We start from the raw sequence: 18,631 nt of genomic DNA on the forward strand, positions 1-18,631 counted from the left end.
TAGGATATTTCCCGGATAAGTGCTGTCTGGCAATTCCGCAGCCTCGCCCGAACTGAGGGGAGCCATCTTGTCCCTCTCTGCCTCTGAGTTTGTTTGGGTGCATCGTTCTTTGTCGGTGTGTCAGTATTATCATTGTCTGGAGCTTTTTTTTTTTTTTTCCTTCTGTCACTGCCTGCCAGGGTCCTACATTGCGTCCTCGGTGTTCCTATCCTCATTGCCTCAGGCCCTGGGTGTGCTCTGGAAGGCTGTGCAGTATTGGAGGGACAGAATGACCTTCCGGCCCTGAGTCCCTGGTGAGTTGTTATTCCGAAGATAGTGGTTGGCTCATCGCCATCTCTGCTGAGTGCAATGAGCTCAGACTGCAGCAAGGGGGGTTTGAGTAAAACCCAGGAAAGACCTACCCAACTGCAAGTAATGTGACACAGTGAGTTGGGTAACCTTGGGAGACAATGGTATTACTTCCCCCAGGGAATTCTCAAAATAGAAGGGGCAATGTTTGAACCAGTGAAGAGGTTGGCCCTTCCAAAATTAAAACCAAAACAAAAGAAAAACCAGGGGATGTGAAAGAGGACTGAGGAGGCTGGCACCGTTTTATGACTGACTGGAACATCCTTGTAAAAATGGTGTGGTGATGTAAGTCTACCCTCCCCCTTTCCTCAGTGTGTCTCCACCACCTACTCTGCACTCCAGTGTCTTCTTTTACACAGGATACTGAATCATTCTGTATGTGTATGTATCAGACAGAACCTGTCTTTCACCCTAGGGCTCCAGCAGCACTTTTTGGGGTCCCATTTGCCTTATACTTTCCGGATGTACAGGGAAGAAAGGAGCACGGCACCTGATTCAGCAAGGCTGCATGTGAACCACGTTCTCATCCACCTCCTCTCTGGAGGCCCTGAGGAGGATTGGACAGTGTCTGCATTTTGAATACCTCACAGCAGTCCTGGTTCCTATCATGGAACATGTATTTAGCAAAATATCCAATCCATTCTCCAATTTGGGTATTGGGGCCCTCCCTGAAATGAACATAATATGTCAATTACATCTCAGTTTTTAAAAATGGACAGGGCCCTGAAAATCCTTTTTGTAGCAGAGAGGGAGAAATAGTACTGGCAGAACATAAGACGGTGGGGATGCCTCACCCTATATGACGCATGAGACAATGCTGTGCTACACCTCCACCCCACCATTTGCAGATCTGAATCTGGCAAAGAGCACAGAGAGATGTGCAAGCCTCCTCTTCTGCAATCAGAAAAGAGTGCCACGTGGAGACAGAGCCAGAATAGGTTGTAGGGAGAGGAAGGGGATAGTTACCATAGCAACTGTAGAGATGAAACCTTTAACTAGCACAGGGCCTCAGTATAATGGTCAGCAGCAGTTAACCATAGGCTCTGCTTTCATCAAGTCTGACAAAGAGGTTAGACAATAGATATGAATGGTATAGGGAAGGACCACGCACTGATCAGATGGTAGGGGCAGAAATTCAGGCCTGTGATCTCAGACCCTGCTAGAATTGGCTTTTTAAGTAGAGCTGCAGGGGACTTCCCTGGTGGCGCAGTGGTTAAGAATCCGCCTGCCAATGCAGGGGACACGGGTTTGAGCCCTGGTCCGGGAAGATCCCACATGCCGCGGAGCAACTAAGCCCGTGCGCCACAACTACTGAGCCTGCGCTCTAGAGCCCGCGAGCCACAACTACTGAGCCCGTGTGCCACAGCTACTGAAGCCTGCGTGCCTAGAGCCTGTGCTCTGCAACAAGAATAGCCACGGCAATGAGAAGCCTGCGCATTGCAACAAAGAGTAGCCCCCGTTCGCTGCAACTAGAGAAAGCCCGTGTGCAGCACTGAAGACCCAATGCAGCCAAAAATAAATAAATTAATTAATTAAAAAATAATAATAATAATTAGAGCTGCAAATACGGGTTATGATAGTACTAAAAGAAAACTGTGGAGTGTTAGCATCTATGCTCCAGAATTTTACAACTGAAGACAGAAAACACTGATGGACATATGTACAATGCATCGAAAGCTGAATAAAATCTTTAAAGAAATACATTTATACATGAATTGAGAAGTATATGAAGCCCTATTTTGTGTTTAGGAATAGTTTGCTGTGGCAGGAGCATTCAAAGACCCGTCCATTTGAGAACATATGATATACATGATTGTGAGGCACATGCAGTAGTGTGTGGTGGTTATAGAGCCCACTGCAGTATTTCATTTTCCTGTTTACCCCTTGAACTGACTAGGTATGATCTTTTGGGAACTCTCCTATTCTGTATTCTCTTCCACACTCTTGTCATACAGCATTGGTAGATACAGCAGTTACAACCAATGCTTTCCAAACTATTTGTGATGAAGGACCCTTGAATTGTGGAAGGGATCTCTAGGGATCCATCACTGAAAAAGGAAGTTAGAGGGGGTGTAAAAGGAAGACGGTATTACAGGCTCTTTCCTTGGGTATGCACTGGAGTGGGCACAAGGCAGAAGATATTATGGATCATAAATGGTTTGAAAGGTAATGGTATCCTTGGCTAAGTTTAAGCCACTTAAGGGATTCTCAGCCCCCAGACTTTCGTCAGTTCATAATATATAGTGATAAATACCCAACAGGTAAATCATATACATGCTTAACAAAGTAGGAGGGGCATCTCTAAATTTTTTGTGGAAATAATTTCATTTTTGGTATTTCAATTATTGAAGTTGTCCTCATGAGAAAATCAGAAATTTATTGGAATTAATTACACTCATTCTGAATTATGTATGTGTGGGAGAGGAAGGTACCATAATCCTTTCAATGCTTAGGGTCTCCATAGGACTTAAGCTAGCTCTGATAATTCATAAAGAAAAAATACTGGCTCCTCCCTGCTAGCCCAATGAATGTCATTAGTTTTTCTGGGGATATGAGCTCGTTTGGCAGAATTCCAGCCTGCTCTGCTGGATTGCATGGTCTCATCAACCAAAATATCCAAAAGGAGGTGTATGCAGCTCACATTCCCATCCTGTACTCAGTTCTGCCTGTAAAGCATGCTTTACACAGAGAGAGGTGTGTTGGATTACAGGATTGATGTGTCAGAAGCTTATCCTTGGCTTTTGGGGAAAATGCTATGATCATAATACATACCAGCAACCATAGGGTCACTTCTTAGCATGAATAGCTGCTTTATCTGCAAAGGCACAGAGTGAAATAACCTCTAATGGGGCACAGAGTAAAATAATCTCTAAAAAGTTTGAGATGGGGAAGAAGTCTGCATTTATTACTCTATCTAGCACACAGAGGAAGCCCACAATAAACATTTGTTGCATAATTTTCCTAATTATTATTTGTCCCCTAAGTAATGGGAAGAGCAAAGGCACTGGGTTTACCCTCCTTGTGCAGAGCATTGCAAAGGACAATGAAGAAACTTCCCCTTTTTCCTCCCTCACTCTCCACACTCTTCTTTTTAAGAAAGTGATTCCCAAATGTGAGAAAGAAACATTTATGGATACTATTTTCTCTTTTCCATTACATTAGCATCTGAAATGAAAGTTAGTGTTTGGCTGTGGCCTCTGGTAACACCTTTTCCTTTAGTCTGAATAAAGCTGCCTCTTACTGTAGGGATCGCTAAGGACTTCCATGTGATGGTTAAGAGGATGGTGGTACAGAGAATCTATATGTATAACTTAGTTTGGAGGCCATGCCTGTGTATGAATTAAACTTTGCATCTTTTTTCTTTCAAGATATTCATATAATAGAATTACTTTCCTTCAAGGTATACTTGGGTTGCAGAAACTTTGTTCCCTTTACAATATTACAAACTCACAGATACTTTGTCTTCTCATCAGTTCTTTCTTTCTATCTAATATTTATTTATTTATTTATTTAGGCTGCACCGGGTTCCAGTTGTGGCACGTGGGATCTCAGCTGCGGCATGCATGCGGGATCTAATTCCCCGACCAGGGATTGAACCCAGGCCCCCTGCACCGGGAGCGCGGAGTCTTACCCACTGGACCACCAGGGAAGTCCTCATCAGTTCTTTCTTGAAGATCCTTCATCATACATCCTAACTTCCCTTTCTAATGATACCTCCTGTAAGTACTTTGCATTAACCCCTTCATTCAGTCAATCTGAGCCATTTGCCTTTCCCTCAGCCATTCTTTTTTTATAAATTTATTTATTTATTTTTATTTTTCGCTGTGTTGGGTCTTCGTTGCTGTGCGCAGCTTTCTCTAGTTGTGTCGAGCAGGGGCTAATCTTCGTTGCAGTGCACGGGCTTCTCATTGTGGTGGCTTCTCTTGTTGCTGAGCACGGGCTCTAGGCACATGAGCTTCAGTAGTTGTGGCACGTGGGCTCAGTAGTTGTGGCACACGAGCTTAGTTGCTCCATGGCATGTGGGATCTTCCCGGACCAGGGCTCGAACCTGTGTCCCCTGCATTGGCAGGCGGATTCTTAACCACTGCGCCACCAGGGAAGTCCCCATTCTTGAACTTTCTGTTCAGGCTGCCTCTCTTTCCTTGAGTGTGTTGTTACCCTTAATTCTCATCTAGGGATTTATTTACCTTTACCTTTATAATTTACTTTATTTGTGGAATAAGGTTCCATCTCATCTCACAAAGAATTTAAGGAGTATGGCCTAACTCAAATAACTGCCTCTCTGAAACTGACTTCCTCACTTGCCAACTGTGTGAACTTAGGCAAGTTCTCATCCTCTCTGTGCTTCAGTTTTCTCATCTGTCAAATTATTAGTAATAGCACCCCACCTTAAGGATTATTTTGAGAATTAAGTGGGATAATCTTTTAAATATGCTTAGAACAATGCCTAGAATTCATTTTTTAAGTCATTCATCCAGTAATATTTATTGAGCACTTACTGTGTGCCAGCAAATAAAACACAAAGATCCCTGCTCTTGTGGAGCTTATGTTCTAGTTGGGGAGACAAATAATAAATAATAAATAGGTATATAGTATGTCAGAAAGTGATTAGTGCTGTGGCAAAAAAGAAAAAAATATGGTAAGGGTGATTGAGAATGCTGGAGCAGGGTGTGGTGATGGGGAAGAATGGTGAAGGGGCAGGAAAGATTGCAATTTTAAAGGGGCTGGTCAGGGTGAGCCTTATTAAGATGAGACTTAAGCAGACTTGAAGGAAGTAAGGGGGTTGGCCATTTGGGTATCTGGTAGTGAGTCTTGTAGGCAGAGAGGATAGCCAGTACAAGGTCCCTAAGGTAGGGGTATGCCTGGTATATTCAAGGCATAGCTGGAGCCCACTGTGGCTGGAGCAGAGGAGTGAAAGAAAGAGGAATAGGAGATGAGATTGGAGATAATAGAGGCCAGATTACATAGGGCCTTGTAGGCATTGTTAGGACTTTGGTTTTTACTCTGAGTGAATTAGGGAGCATACGCAGGCATTTGAACAGAGGAATGGTATGGTTTGATGTAGATTTTTACAGGATCACTTTGGCTGCTGTATGGAGAATAGACTGTAGAGGTTGTAAGGATTAAAGTGGGAAACCACTCTCATGATGTCCAGCACTGGACTCCGATCACCCCTGAGGATGAAGTGCCCGCCGGACTTTGACACCTGGGGGTCTAAGGGGCCATGGTTAAAAATAATAATAATACACTGGGAAACCAGCCAGGGGACTTGCAGTAATCTTGGTGAGCAATGATGTAGCTCAGATCAGAGCAATGTCAGTGGAGATGGTGGGATGCTAGACACACAGTATTTTAAAGGTAGAACCAATCTGATTTCCTGCCTCCCAAATGGGGAGTGAGAGAGAAAGAGAGTAAATAGTGACTCCAAAGATAAATGAAAAACTTTTCAAAAGTTATCTATAGGAGGAAAGAAGAAACAGATTGTAAGGCAGCCAGGGATGGAAGGTAGACTTTTTGAATTTATCTTATTTTGTAAATTTGACATTGGAATCATGTAAATGTTTTACATAAGTATAAAACAAAATTAAATCAAAATGACCAATCTGATAAACAACCTGTCACAGAATATATTTTTAAAAATCTACAAATCAATAAAAAAAGACAACCCAATTATAAAGTGACCAAGCAATATGAATGGATTTTCACAAGAGATGATATACAAATGACCAATAAATACATGAAAAAGTGTTCAACATTATTAGTCCTAAGGAAATGCAAATTAAAATCACAGTGGGGAGTCCCCTGGTGGCCTAGTAGTTAGGACTTTGGGCTTTCACTTCCATGGCCAGGGTTCAATCCCTGATCAGGGAACTGAGATCCCACAAGCTGCATGGCACAACCAAAAAATTAATAATAATAATAAAAAATAAAACCACAGTGTAACATCACTTACCCACAAAATGGCAAAAATTAAAAGACCAATAACACCAAATGTGAGCAAGGATGTGGAACAACTAAGACTCTTAATATACTGCTAATAGTAGTGTAAAATGTTATAATGGCTTTATAAAAGTATTTGGAAGTTTCTTATAAAACTAAACATCTACACTATGACCTAGAAATTCCATTCCTAGGCATTTACCCAAGAAAGATCAACACACGTATGTCCACAAAGAGATTTGCGATAGTTGTTCATAGCAACTTTATTCATAATAGCCAAAACCTGGAAACAACCCATGCATCAGTAGGAAAATGGATAAACAAATTGTGTTACCTTCATGCAATAGAATACTACTCAGCTATAAAAAGAAACTACAAATATACACAACATAGATGAAAAATAAAAAACATTATGCTGAAACAAAAGAAACAAAACACAAAAGAATATTTTTTGGTCTCCTGAGAAGTAGATACCAAGACGTGATTAGATGTGCAAGAGATTTATTGGGGGAGTATATTAGTTATCTATTGCTTTGAAACAAATTACTCCAACATTTAGCAGCCTAAAATAACAAACATTTATTATCTCACATAGTTTCTAAGGATCTGAAACCCAGGAGCAAATTAGGTGGGTGGTTTTGACTTAGGATTTCCCATGAGGTTACAGTCATGATGTCAGTTGGGGTTACGGTAATCTGAAGGCTTGACTGAGGCTGTATGATCTGCTTCCAAGATGGCTCATTCACATGGCTGTTGGCAGGAAACCTCAACTCCTCACCTTGTAGGACTCTCCATAGGTCTGCTTGAGTATCCTCATGACCACTGGCTTCTCCCAGAGCAAGTGAACCAAGAAAGTAAGGAGGGAGCTATAATGCCTCTTTATGACATAGCGTTGGAAGTTAGGCATCATCACTTCTGCCTTGTTTTATTTATTAGAAACAAGTCTAGTTCACTGAGTCTAGTCCACTCTCAAGAGGAAGGAAATTGGCTCTACCTTTTGAAGGGAGTGTCACTGAATTTGCGGATATATTTTAAACCACCACAGAGAGAGATCAAGGGAAGGCAGAGAGAGCTTCAGACCAAGATACAGGTCTGACATCTGTGGAAAAGAGAGAGGAAAGGAATGAGGATTGGAAAGGAAGAGTCTTATCCTACAGCATAGGTCCCAAAAAGGTCTGGCCAGGCTGATGAAGAGTCTTCAAGTCAAAGGACCTGTTGGAAGAATCTTTTTTATCACAGGATTGGGCCTGCCTTTGTAGCCCTGTTGTTCTCTGGCATTGGCTGGGATTAGCCTATGGGAGTGTGGCTTTGGTGCAAATGTGGGAGTAGGTCCAGAGTGGCAGCAGGTGTGGTCATCAACCAAATATACTCTCTGAAAGAAGATTTCAGTGATGCGTATTCATGGTCACCACAAGTGCATACTGCATGAATAAGTTTATGTGAAATTCTATATAGAATGGGCAAAACTTATCTACAGTGATAGAAAGCAAATAAGTGGTTACTGGGGCTGGGGAGGGGATGGGAATTGATTGCTAAGGGGTACAAGGGAATTTGGGGTGATGAAAATGTGCTGTACTTGATTATGGTAGTGGTTACACACATATATACATTTGTTGAGTTCATCAAACTTTATACTTAAAGCAGGCACATTTTATTGTACATAAATGATGTATAAAGTTTACTGAAAAACACGATGAACTACCACTTCACATTAACAATACCAAATGTTAGTGAGGATGTGCAGCACCTGAAACTCTCATATGTTGTTAGTGGGAGTATAAAATTATATAACCATTTTGGAAAACCATTTGTCAGTTTCTTATAAAGTTAAACAAATACTTATCCTATGACCCAGCAGTTCCACTCCTGTATATCAGCCCAAGAGAAATGAAAACGTATGTTCACAAAAAGACATATTTATGAATATTCATAGGAGCTTTATTTATAATGGTCCAAAAGCACCCAAATATCCATCAATAGGTGAATTGATAAATTGTGGAACATGTATACAAAAGAATACTACTGAGCTGATACATGCAACAACATGGATGAATCTCAAAAATGTTGTATTGCACAAAGAAGATGGATACAAAAGACTACATACTGCATGATTCCATTTATACAAAATAGTTGAACAGCAAAACTAATATATAGTGATAGAAATAAGAATATAGTTGCCATGAAAAACTCTCTGGAGTGAGGAAAATGTTTTATATCTTGACTGGTATACAAGTTTAATAGATGTTTATATTTATCAAAACTCATCAAGTTATACAACTAAGAACTGTGCATTTCACTGTATTTAAATTTTACCTCAATTAAAACATCAAAATGAAGAAAGCAGTCACTAAAAATAAAAATCAAAGTGAAATAAATTAACCTATGTATTGGTAGAATTTTTTCAAATGACTTTAAAATATAATAGTTTAACTGTATATTTTTTTCAAAAAATTTTATTGTGATAAAATACACATATGGGACTTCCCTGACGGCACAGTGGTTAAGACTCCGTGATCCCAATGCAGGGGGCCTGGTTTTGATCCCTGGCCAGGGTACTAGATCCCACATGCATGCCGCAACTAAGAGTTCGCATGCCACAACTAAGGAGCCCACGTGCCGCAACTAAGGAGCAGGCAAGCCACAACTAAGGAGCCCTCAAGCTGCAACTAAGGAGCCCGCGAGCTGCAACTAAAGGAGCCCGCCTGCTGCAACTAAGACTCGGCACAACCAAATAAATAAATAAATAAATAATAGAATAAAATACACATAAAATTTACCATTTCAACCATTTTTAAGTGTACAGTTTAGTGATATTAAATATGTTCATAATGTTGTGGAACCATAACCACCATCCGTCTGCATACCCTACCCCCCCTTTTTTTAAGCCTGCAGCACTCAGCGTTCCCAGGTCATCTCCCATCCAAGTGCTAACCAGGCCCAACCCTGCTTAGCTTCTGAGATCAGATGAGATCAGGCACACTCAGGGTGGTATGGCCATAGACACCATACTTCTTTTTATCTTATAAAACTGAAACTCTATACTCATTAAACAATAACTCCCAATTCCCCCCCTACCCCCTAGTTCCTGGTAACCACCATTCGACTTTCTCTATGATTTTGACTACTCTAAATACCTTATATAAGTGGAATCACACAGTATTTGTGTTTTTGTAGCCGTCTTATTTCACTTAGCATAATGTCCTCAAGATTCATCCATGTTGTAGCATATGTCTTAATCGTACGTTTTTATGGGATATACCCAAAGGAAAGAAATGAACTGCAAAAAATGTTAAACTGTTTTCATTAGCCATCTTATTAGTAATATTAGGTTTTTTCAGAAATCGTTTTATATATGTAATAGAATAAAGAAAATAAATAAATTGTGCTAATGTTATCAGGAACCAAGATGTTGATTATACTAGAAAGAGATACAAATATAAAATCAAGAAAGTTGGATAAAATCCCTGAAATCCTACATTTAGTTAGAAAAAGGCAAACAATGACCAACTCAGTAGCAACAAGCATCCAACCATCCAAATTGTGGTCTTTAAATGCCATTTACTACTAAATGAACCAAGACTTCTTAGAGAAACATCTGTTTCTAGATCTGAGGCAGGAAATAAACAAGATGAACCTGGAACATCTTGTTATATCAGAAAGCAAGGAAGCTATCCAAGACTACTGGAATCATGTCAAGAGAAATCTGGGGCTAATCTGAAAGGACTTCCACAGCCCAAAGATGGGACAATATGCTTTTTTCTTTTTTTAAATGTACTTAGGTCCTCTTTATTTTTTATTTTATTTATTTTTTTATTTTTAGCTGCGTTGGGTCTTTGTTGCTGCGCGTGGGCTTTCTCTAGCTGCGGCAAGCAGGGGCTACTCTTCATTGCGGTGCGTGGGCTTCTCATTGCAGTGGCTTCTCTTGTTGTGGAGCACGGAGCATGGAGCACAGGCTCTAGGTGCATGGGCTCCAGTAGTTGCAGCACACGGGCTCAGTAGTTGCGGCCTGCAGGCCCTAGAGCATGCCAGCTTCAGTAGTTGTGGCTCGCAGGCTTAGTTGCTCCATGGCATGTGGGAATCTTCCTGGATCAGGGATCGAACACATGTCCCCTGCATTGGCAGGTGGATTCTTAGCCACTGCGCCACCAGGGAAGTCCCAAAGGACAATATGCATTTCAAAATGAAGAATAATTGCAGAGGGTTGAAGCACACCAAATGTGTTAAAACCCATAGTTCATAGTGATACTAAAAACAAAAGTCTCATAAGTCATCCAGTATGCTGGAGAATTTCATTATTTAGAAAACTATCTCTATTACATGAGAACCTCAACTCATTATTTTGAAAACTAGTAAATCAAAGGAAAGAATCAAACATTTATCCTGCCATTCCTTAGGTAATCAAATATTTGATGAAGGGAAAGTTCTTATTTATAGAAGAATTCCAGCTAATGAATAAAGATAGTGTTCTAAAATTAGAATATCACTTTTTTACAGCCCCTCATGAAATAATGCAGCTAGATAACGATTACCTGTGACTGCTAAGCTGTCAAGTAAAAAGATGGTAATATTTGAACCTATTAATCAATTGTAACAGAACAAAAATACATTAAACCAGATGTTATATGCCTCCTGATGAGATGCAATAGGAAGTTTATGATACCAGTTATTCTTGCCAAAAAAAGGAACATAAATCTGAACAAGTATACCTATCTGTTCATTTATAAAAAATAAAAAAGAAAATACTTTATTTATTTATTTATTTATTTTTATTTTTATTTTATTTATTTATTTTTGGCTGCATTGGGTCTTCCTTGCTGTGCGTGGGCTTTCTCCAGTTGTGGCGAGCGGGGGCTACTCTTCGTTGCGGTGCACGGGGCTTCTCCTTGCGGTGGCTTCTCTTGTTGCGGAACATAGGCTCTAGGGCACGCGGGCTTCAGCAGCTGTGGCGCGCAGCCTCGGTTGCTCCGCGGCATGTGGGATCCTCGCAGACCAGGGATCGAACCCATGTCCCCTGCACTGGCAGGCAGATTCTTATCCACTGTGCCACCAGGGAAGTCCGGAAAATACTTTAAATGACACAACAGGGATGCAATCAGAAAAATCCACAAAGTTGGAAATTTTACAGAACAAATGATTTGATTTCATCAACAAATAAATAAATCGCAGGAAATACAAAAGAGGAAGACTTACAGATTAAAAGAGGCCTAAGGTAAGTATCATCCAAATGCAATGTGTAAACTTTGTTTGGAACTGTAAAAAAAAAAATTATGAGACAATTGCAGAAACTTGAATACTATATATTTGGTAACATTAAAAAATTACTGTTAATTTTCCTTGGGTGTGTTAATGATATTATGTTTAAAAGATTCTCTATATTTAACACACATACAAGCATTTATGGATGAAATGATATGATGTCTGGGATTTTCTTAGAAATAATCAGTTGGGGGGAAGTGGGTGGGGATATAGTTGAAACAAGATTGGGCATTTATTGCTGGAGAGGGTGTGGAGAAAAGGGAACCCTCCTACACTGTTGGTGGGAACGTAAAGTGGTGTAGCCACTATGAAAAACAGTATGGAGGTTCCTCAAAAAACTAAAAATAGAGTTGCCATATGGTCCTGCAATCCCACTTTTGGGCATCTATCCAGACAAAACTGTAATTTGAAAAGATGCATGCACCCCAGTGTTCACTGCTGCAGTATTTACAATAGCCAAGACATGGAAGCAACCTAACTGTCCATCGGCAGATGAATGGATAAAGAAATTGTGGTACACACACACACACACACACACACACACACACACACTGGAATACTACTCAGCCATAAAAAAGAATGAAATAATGCCATTTGCAGCAACATAGATGGACCTAGAGGTTATTATATTAAGTGAAGTAAGTCAGATAGAGTAAGACAAATACCATATTATATCACTTATATGTGGAATCTAAACTATGACACAAATTAACTTATCTACGAAACAGAAACAGACTCACAGACATAGAGAACAGACTTGTGGTTGCCAAAGGGAAGAGGGGAAGGGGGAGGGATAGATTGGGAGTTTAGGATTAGTAGGTGCAAACTATTGTATGTAGAACAGATAAACAACAAGGTCCTACTGTATAGCAGAGGGAACTATATTTAATGTTCTGTGATTAAATCATAATGAAAAAGAATATGAAAAAGAATGTATGTATATGTATAGCTGAATCACTTTGCTGTACAGTAGAAATTAACACCACATTGTAAATCAACTATACTTCAATAAAATAAATTTTTAAAAAAGATTGGGCATTTGTTGATAATTGTTGAAGGTGGATGATAAGTACATGGGTTATTTTTTCCTTTCTATTAAAAAAGAATGGGGGCTTCCCTGGTGGTGCAGTGGTTGAGAATCTGCCTGCCAATTCAGGGGACACGGGTTCGAGCCCTGGTCTGGGAAGATCCCACATGCCACGGAGCAACTAGGCCCGTGAGCCACAACTACTGAGCCTGCGCGTCCGGAGCCTGTGCTCCGCAACAAGAGAGGCCGCGATAGTGAGAGGCCCATGCACCGCGATGAAGAGTGGCCCCCGCTTGCCGCAACTTAGAGAAAGCCCTCGCACAGAAACGAAGACCCAACACAGCCAAAAATTAAAAATAAATAAATAAATAAATAAATAAAATATTTCCTTTATTAAAAAAAAAAAAAAAAAGAATGTCTCCAAGCTTTTTGTTATAAACAGCAGGAGGGATGAAGTTGCCATCAACTGAGATGGGGAAGGCTGCAAGTGGAGCAGATTTGATAGAATGAGTTCAGTTTTAAACATGTCGAGTTTAGATGTCAGTTGGACATCCAAATGGAGATATTGAATAGGCTGTTAGGTATATAAGTTCAGGATTTGGGAGAGAGGTCAGGGCTAGAGATATAAAGTTGGGAGTCATTGGTATATAAATGGTAGTTACAGCAATGAGACCGGATGAGATCAGAAAGGAGTGAGACTAGACAGAGCTTAGAACACAGTAAATGCTCAATAATATTCAGTATAACCACATGATTAAAATTCTTTCTTCTGATTTCTTCTTTGCACTCCTACAGCACTTTTATTGTATCTTGTATTATAGTTATTTGTATATCTCTCTTTGAAGAATATGGGCTACTTATTTGCAGAGCTTCCACCAATTTGGGCTTACCTGATGTTTCCTCATGATCAGATTCAGATTATGAATTTTTGGCAGGAATACAATTAAAGTGATGTTGTTTCCTTCTCAGTGTATCATATCAAGTGACACGTGATGACGTTTTGTCCCATTACTAGTGATGTTAACTGGGATCACTTCATTAAGTTACCAGATTTTTTCACTGCAAATATACTACTTTCTGTTTGTAATAATTCAGTACATTTTAGGGAGATAGTTTGAGACAATGTAAATACCCCCTTTTCCAGCACAGTACTAGTTTTAGTATCAATGATATTTATTTATTTTAAATCATCTTTATTGTAACACATTAGAAAGTGAATGAAACATAAATGTACAAATGTATGAATTATAAATACAGTAAGTCCCTTACAGATGAATGAGTTCCATTCCGAGAGCGCGTTCGTTAAGTCCAATTTGTTCGTAAGTCCAACAAGGTTATCCTAGGTACCCAACTAACACAATTGGCTATATAGTACTGTACTGTAATAGGTTTTTTTTTTTTTTAGGTTTTTAAAAAATAAATAAATAAATAATTTATTTATTTATTTATTTATTTTTGGCTGAGTTGGGTCTTCATTGCCGCACACGTGCTTTCTCTAGTTGCGGGGAGCAGGGGCCCCTTTTTGCTGCGGTGCGCAGGCTTCTCATTATGGTGGCCTCTTCTGATGTGGAGCATGGGCTCCAGGTTCATGGGCTTCCATAGTTGTGGCACACGGGCTTAGTTGCTCTGCAGCATGTGGGATCTTCCCGGTCCAGGGCTCGAACCTGTGTCCCCTGAATTAGCAGGCGGATTCCTAACCACTGTGCCACCAGGGAAGTCCTGTAATAGGTTTATAATACTTTTCACACAAATAATACATAAAAAAAAACAAACAAAAAATAAAGAAAACATTTTTAATCTTACAGTATAGTACCTTGAAAAGTATGGTACACCAGCTGCCAAACAGGGACCAGCATCAAGTGAACAGGCAAGAAGAGTTACTGACTAGTGGAGGGAGAGGAGGTGGAAGATGGCAGAGCTGAAGAATTGTCAGCAATAGGAGACGGAGGGCAAGCTGCAATTTCCCTCATGCATGACGTTGTTGGCACAGTTTCTGGTTCCTTGCTGGAACCAGATGCACATTCGCATCTTTGAAAGCTTGCAGCTTGAAGGTTCATATGTAGGAGACTTAACTGTAGTACACGTGTGTAATGCCTCTAGTAAGAAAATAGAATTTCCAAGCACCCCACTTGGCTCCTAAAGAATTACAACCTCTTTATACCCTCTAAAATTAACCATTAGGCCTGACTTTAAAATATATATATATATATATATTTTTTTTTTTTTTAAATCATTTATTTATTTTGGCTGTGCCGGATCTTAGTTGCGGCACGTGAACTCTTACTTGTGGCATGCATGTGGGATCTAGTTCCCCAACCAGGGATCGAACCTGGGCTCCCTGCATTGGGTGTGCAGAGTCTTACCCACTGGACCACCAGGGAAGTCCCTAGGCCTGACTTTTATTGCATCATATAATTTCTTTATTATTTTTTTATGATTTAGGTATGCATCTTTATTAAAATTTAGTTTTGTCTCATTGAAAAACTTTTTTATTATAGTAAAATACACGTAACATAAACTTTACCATTTTAAACATTTTAATTTTTATTTATTTATTTATTTATTTATGGCTGCTTTGGGTCTTCGTTTCTGTGCGAGGGCTTTCTCTAGTTGCGGCGAGCGGGGGCCACTCTTCATCGCGGTGCGTGGGCCTCTCACCATCGCGGCCTCTCTTGTTGCGGAGCACAGGCTCCAGACGCGCAGGCTCAGTAATTGTGGCTCACGGGCCTAGTAGCTCCACGGCATGTGGGATCTTCCCAGACCAGGGCTCGAACCCGTGTCCCCTGCATTGGCAGGCAGATTCTCAACCACTGCGCCACCAGGGAAGCCCCATTTTAAACATTTTAAAGTGTACAGTTCAGTGACATTAAGTACATTCACACTGTTGTGCAACCATCACCACCATCCCTCTCCAGAACTTTTACATCTTTCCAAACTGAAACTCTGTGCTTATTAAACAATAACTCTGTATTCCTCCCTTCCTCCAGCCTTTGGAAACCACTGTTATCCTTTCTGTCTCTGTAGATTTGCCTATTCCAGGTATATAAATGGAATATAAATGGAATCATACAATATGTGTCCTTTTGTATCTGGCTTATTTCACTCAGCACGTTTTCAAGGTTCATCCATGTTGTAGCATGTTGGTAACACTCTTGATTCTTATTCTGTAGTACTGGCCTCCAGGAAGTTAGGGATTGGAAAGAAAGACTGAGAGGGAGGACAAGAGCCAGGAACTCTGGAGTCATAGGATGAGAATTTTATTTTGTTTTATTTTATTTTATTTTTTTTAAGAGCTATTCTTTTTTTTCTAATTAATTTTTTTTTTTTTTTTTGGTTGTGTTGGGTCTTCGTTTCTGTGCGAGGGCTTTCTCTAGTTGTGGCAAGCGGGGGCCACTCTTCATTGCGGTGCGCGGGCCTCTCACTATTGCGGCCTCTCTTGTTGCGGAGCACAGGCTCCAGACGCGCAGGCTCAGTAGTTGTGGCTCACGGGCCTAGTTGCTCTGCGGCATGTGGGATCTTCCCAGACCAGGGCTCGAACCCGTGTCCCCTGCATTAGCAGGCAGATTCTCAACCACTGCACCACCAGGGAAGTCCTATTTTATTTTTTAAATTTATTGTTTTTTAATTTATTTTTTATTGAGGTAACATTGGTTTACAACATAAGTTTCATGTGTACAACATTATACTTCTACTTCTGTGTACCCTACCGAGTGCTCACCACCAAAAGTTTAGTTTCCATCTGTCACCATACAGTTGACCCCCTTAGCCACTTTGTCTTTACCCAACCCCTTCCCCTTTGGTAACCCCTACTCTGTTCTCTTTAACTATGTGTTTGTTTGGCTTGTTCATTTATTTTTTGTTTGTTTGTTTGTTCCACACACACATGGGTGAAATCATATGGTATTTGTCTCTCTCCATCTGACTTAACTTCACTTAGCATAATACCCTCAAGGTCCATCCATGTTGTCACAAATGGCAAGATTTCATCTTTTTTTAATGGTTGAGTAGTATTCATATATATATATATATATATATATATATATATATATATATCACATCTTATTTTCATCCATTCATCTGTTCATGGGCACTTAGCTTGTTTACAGGATGAAAATTTTAAAGAGGAGGGGATCAGCAACACTATCAAACATGACAGAGGTCAAAGCTAATAAGATGACTTGACAAGAAATTTTCAGAATCAGTTATTAACAAACATTTTTAGAGTAACTGCTTTGTTCTAGGCACTAGATTTATGGAGGTTAAAGCTAGATTGCAAAGGATTATGGAGTTACTGGTATGGAGAAAGCAGAATTTGGAGGGCAACGAAAGAAAGAAAGGCCTGGAGCTTGATAAAGAAGTGGAGTGGAGGGGAGATGTTACTAGGATGTGGAGATTTGAATACTTCTATAAGGAGAGGGAATGAGCCAGAGAAGGTAAAATGGCAGGCCCCATCAGTATTCAGATAGACAAGGATTCCATTTTGTTCCCCCCTCATACCACAACCTTCTGTTTCTACCTCTCTCTTTCCAGGTAAGCAGCTTCTGGTGGAGTTGAGCTCTTTGGATTAAACATTTGGAAAGGTGGAAGGGAGAAAACTGCAGCTAATACTGCAGTCACAATTGTGCTTGGTGTTGGGTGTTTGAGAGACTCAGATTGATAAGAGGGCCTACAGCTAACTGGTTGGCTGGAAAATTAAGCAACCTGGAAGGGGTGGCAATGTGCTGCCTTGGTGGGGTTCTGCTAATGTGCCTCCAGGGCCTCATCTATATTTTGGTGTGGCAAAGTTGGGGCTCTGGAAATGTTTGAAAAGTGGGTTAAACTGAACAAGGATGATAAACAAAATGTGATATATACCTACAATGGAATATTATTCAGGCTTAAAAAGGTAGGAAATTCTAACACATGCTATTAAAATTACAACATGGATATACCTTGGGGATGTTATGCTAAGTGAAATAAGCCAGACACAAAAGGACAAATTTGTATGAGTCCATTTGTATGAGGTACCCAGAGTAGTCAAATTCATGGAGACAGAAAGTAGAATGGTGGTTGTCAAGGGCTGGAGGGAGAGGGGAATGGGAAAGTAAATGTTGAATGGGTACAGAGTTTTAGTTTGGGAGGATAAAAAAGTTCTGGAGATGGATGGTGGTGATGGTTGCATGTCAATGCACTTAATGCCGCTAAACTGTACATTTAAAAATGGTTAAAGCGGTTAATTTCATGTTATGTATATTTTACCACAATAAAAAAAAGAATAGGAGCCATGTGGCAAAATGTTAACAACATGTGAATCTAGGTGAAAGGGTTTATGAGAGATCATTATACTGGTTTTTTTTATTATACTATTTTTGTAAATTGTCTGTTGCTCTGAAATTTTTTTCAAAATAAAAAGTTTACTTAAAATTAATAGGAGGACGCTCTGTAGAGGTAAGGTATAGACCAGTTAGGATTGCTTCCACTGCAGGGGTTGCAGGTACCTAGTAAGCATATCAGCCTGGTGTTAAGAAGCTAGTATAGTATCATAGGCAATTATTGACTGCCTTAGGCAATTTGTTTTCACATTTTAATCATGTCATCACCTCTTTGTTGACTTAACTTCTTCATAAGGATGTGGAATTGGCAACTTTTAATTTTTCTCCTCTGTTTTCTGCATATTATTTTAATTATTATGAATTTCTAGAACACTAGGGACACCCATATTTAGTATTCAAATAAAAATACATTCTAAAACAAAAAAAGTTTTGTATCACTGTTTTGCCATTTCTTTGTCACTGTTCCTCCTCAATCATGGATATATAAAACCTCTGCAGTTAGACAGACTGGGTTCTCACAGATTCTGAGACATCGTGCAAATTATGTCATCTCTCTAAGCCATAGTGTCCTCATCTGTAACCCTCAAAGAGATATGAGGCTTTTAGGTGAGAAAATGAATGTAAAACAGAGCACAATAGGGACTTCCCTGGTGGCGCAGTGGTTGAGAGTCCACCTGCCAATGCAGGGGACACGGGTTCGAGTCCTGGTCCAGGTAGATCCCACATGCCACGGAGCAATGAAGCCCGA

General features: G+C 40.1%; 1 non-coding gene and 1 pseudogene across 1 annotated transcript; one reads left to right on the forward strand and one right to left on the reverse strand.

Moving 5' to 3' along the window:
* Positions 1–5,484: 5,484 nt before the first annotated feature.
* Positions 5,485–5,573, forward strand: LOC118891559. Its single transcript, XR_005019115.1, has one exon. It is a non-coding gene; the product is annotated as a small nucleolar RNA SNORD88 (small nucleolar RNA).
* Positions 5,574–9,171: 3,598 nt separating this feature from the next.
* LOC118891470 lies at positions 9,172–9,290 on the reverse strand (annotated as a pseudogene).
* Between the last annotated feature and the right edge of the window lie 9,341 nt (positions 9,291–18,631).

This window comes from Balaenoptera musculus, chromosome 2 (assembly GCF_009873245.2).
Source record: "Balaenoptera musculus isolate JJ_BM4_2016_0621 chromosome 2, mBalMus1.pri.v3, whole genome shotgun sequence".
Classification (NCBI taxonomy): Eukaryota; Metazoa; Chordata; class Mammalia; order Artiodactyla; family Balaenopteridae; genus Balaenoptera; species Balaenoptera musculus.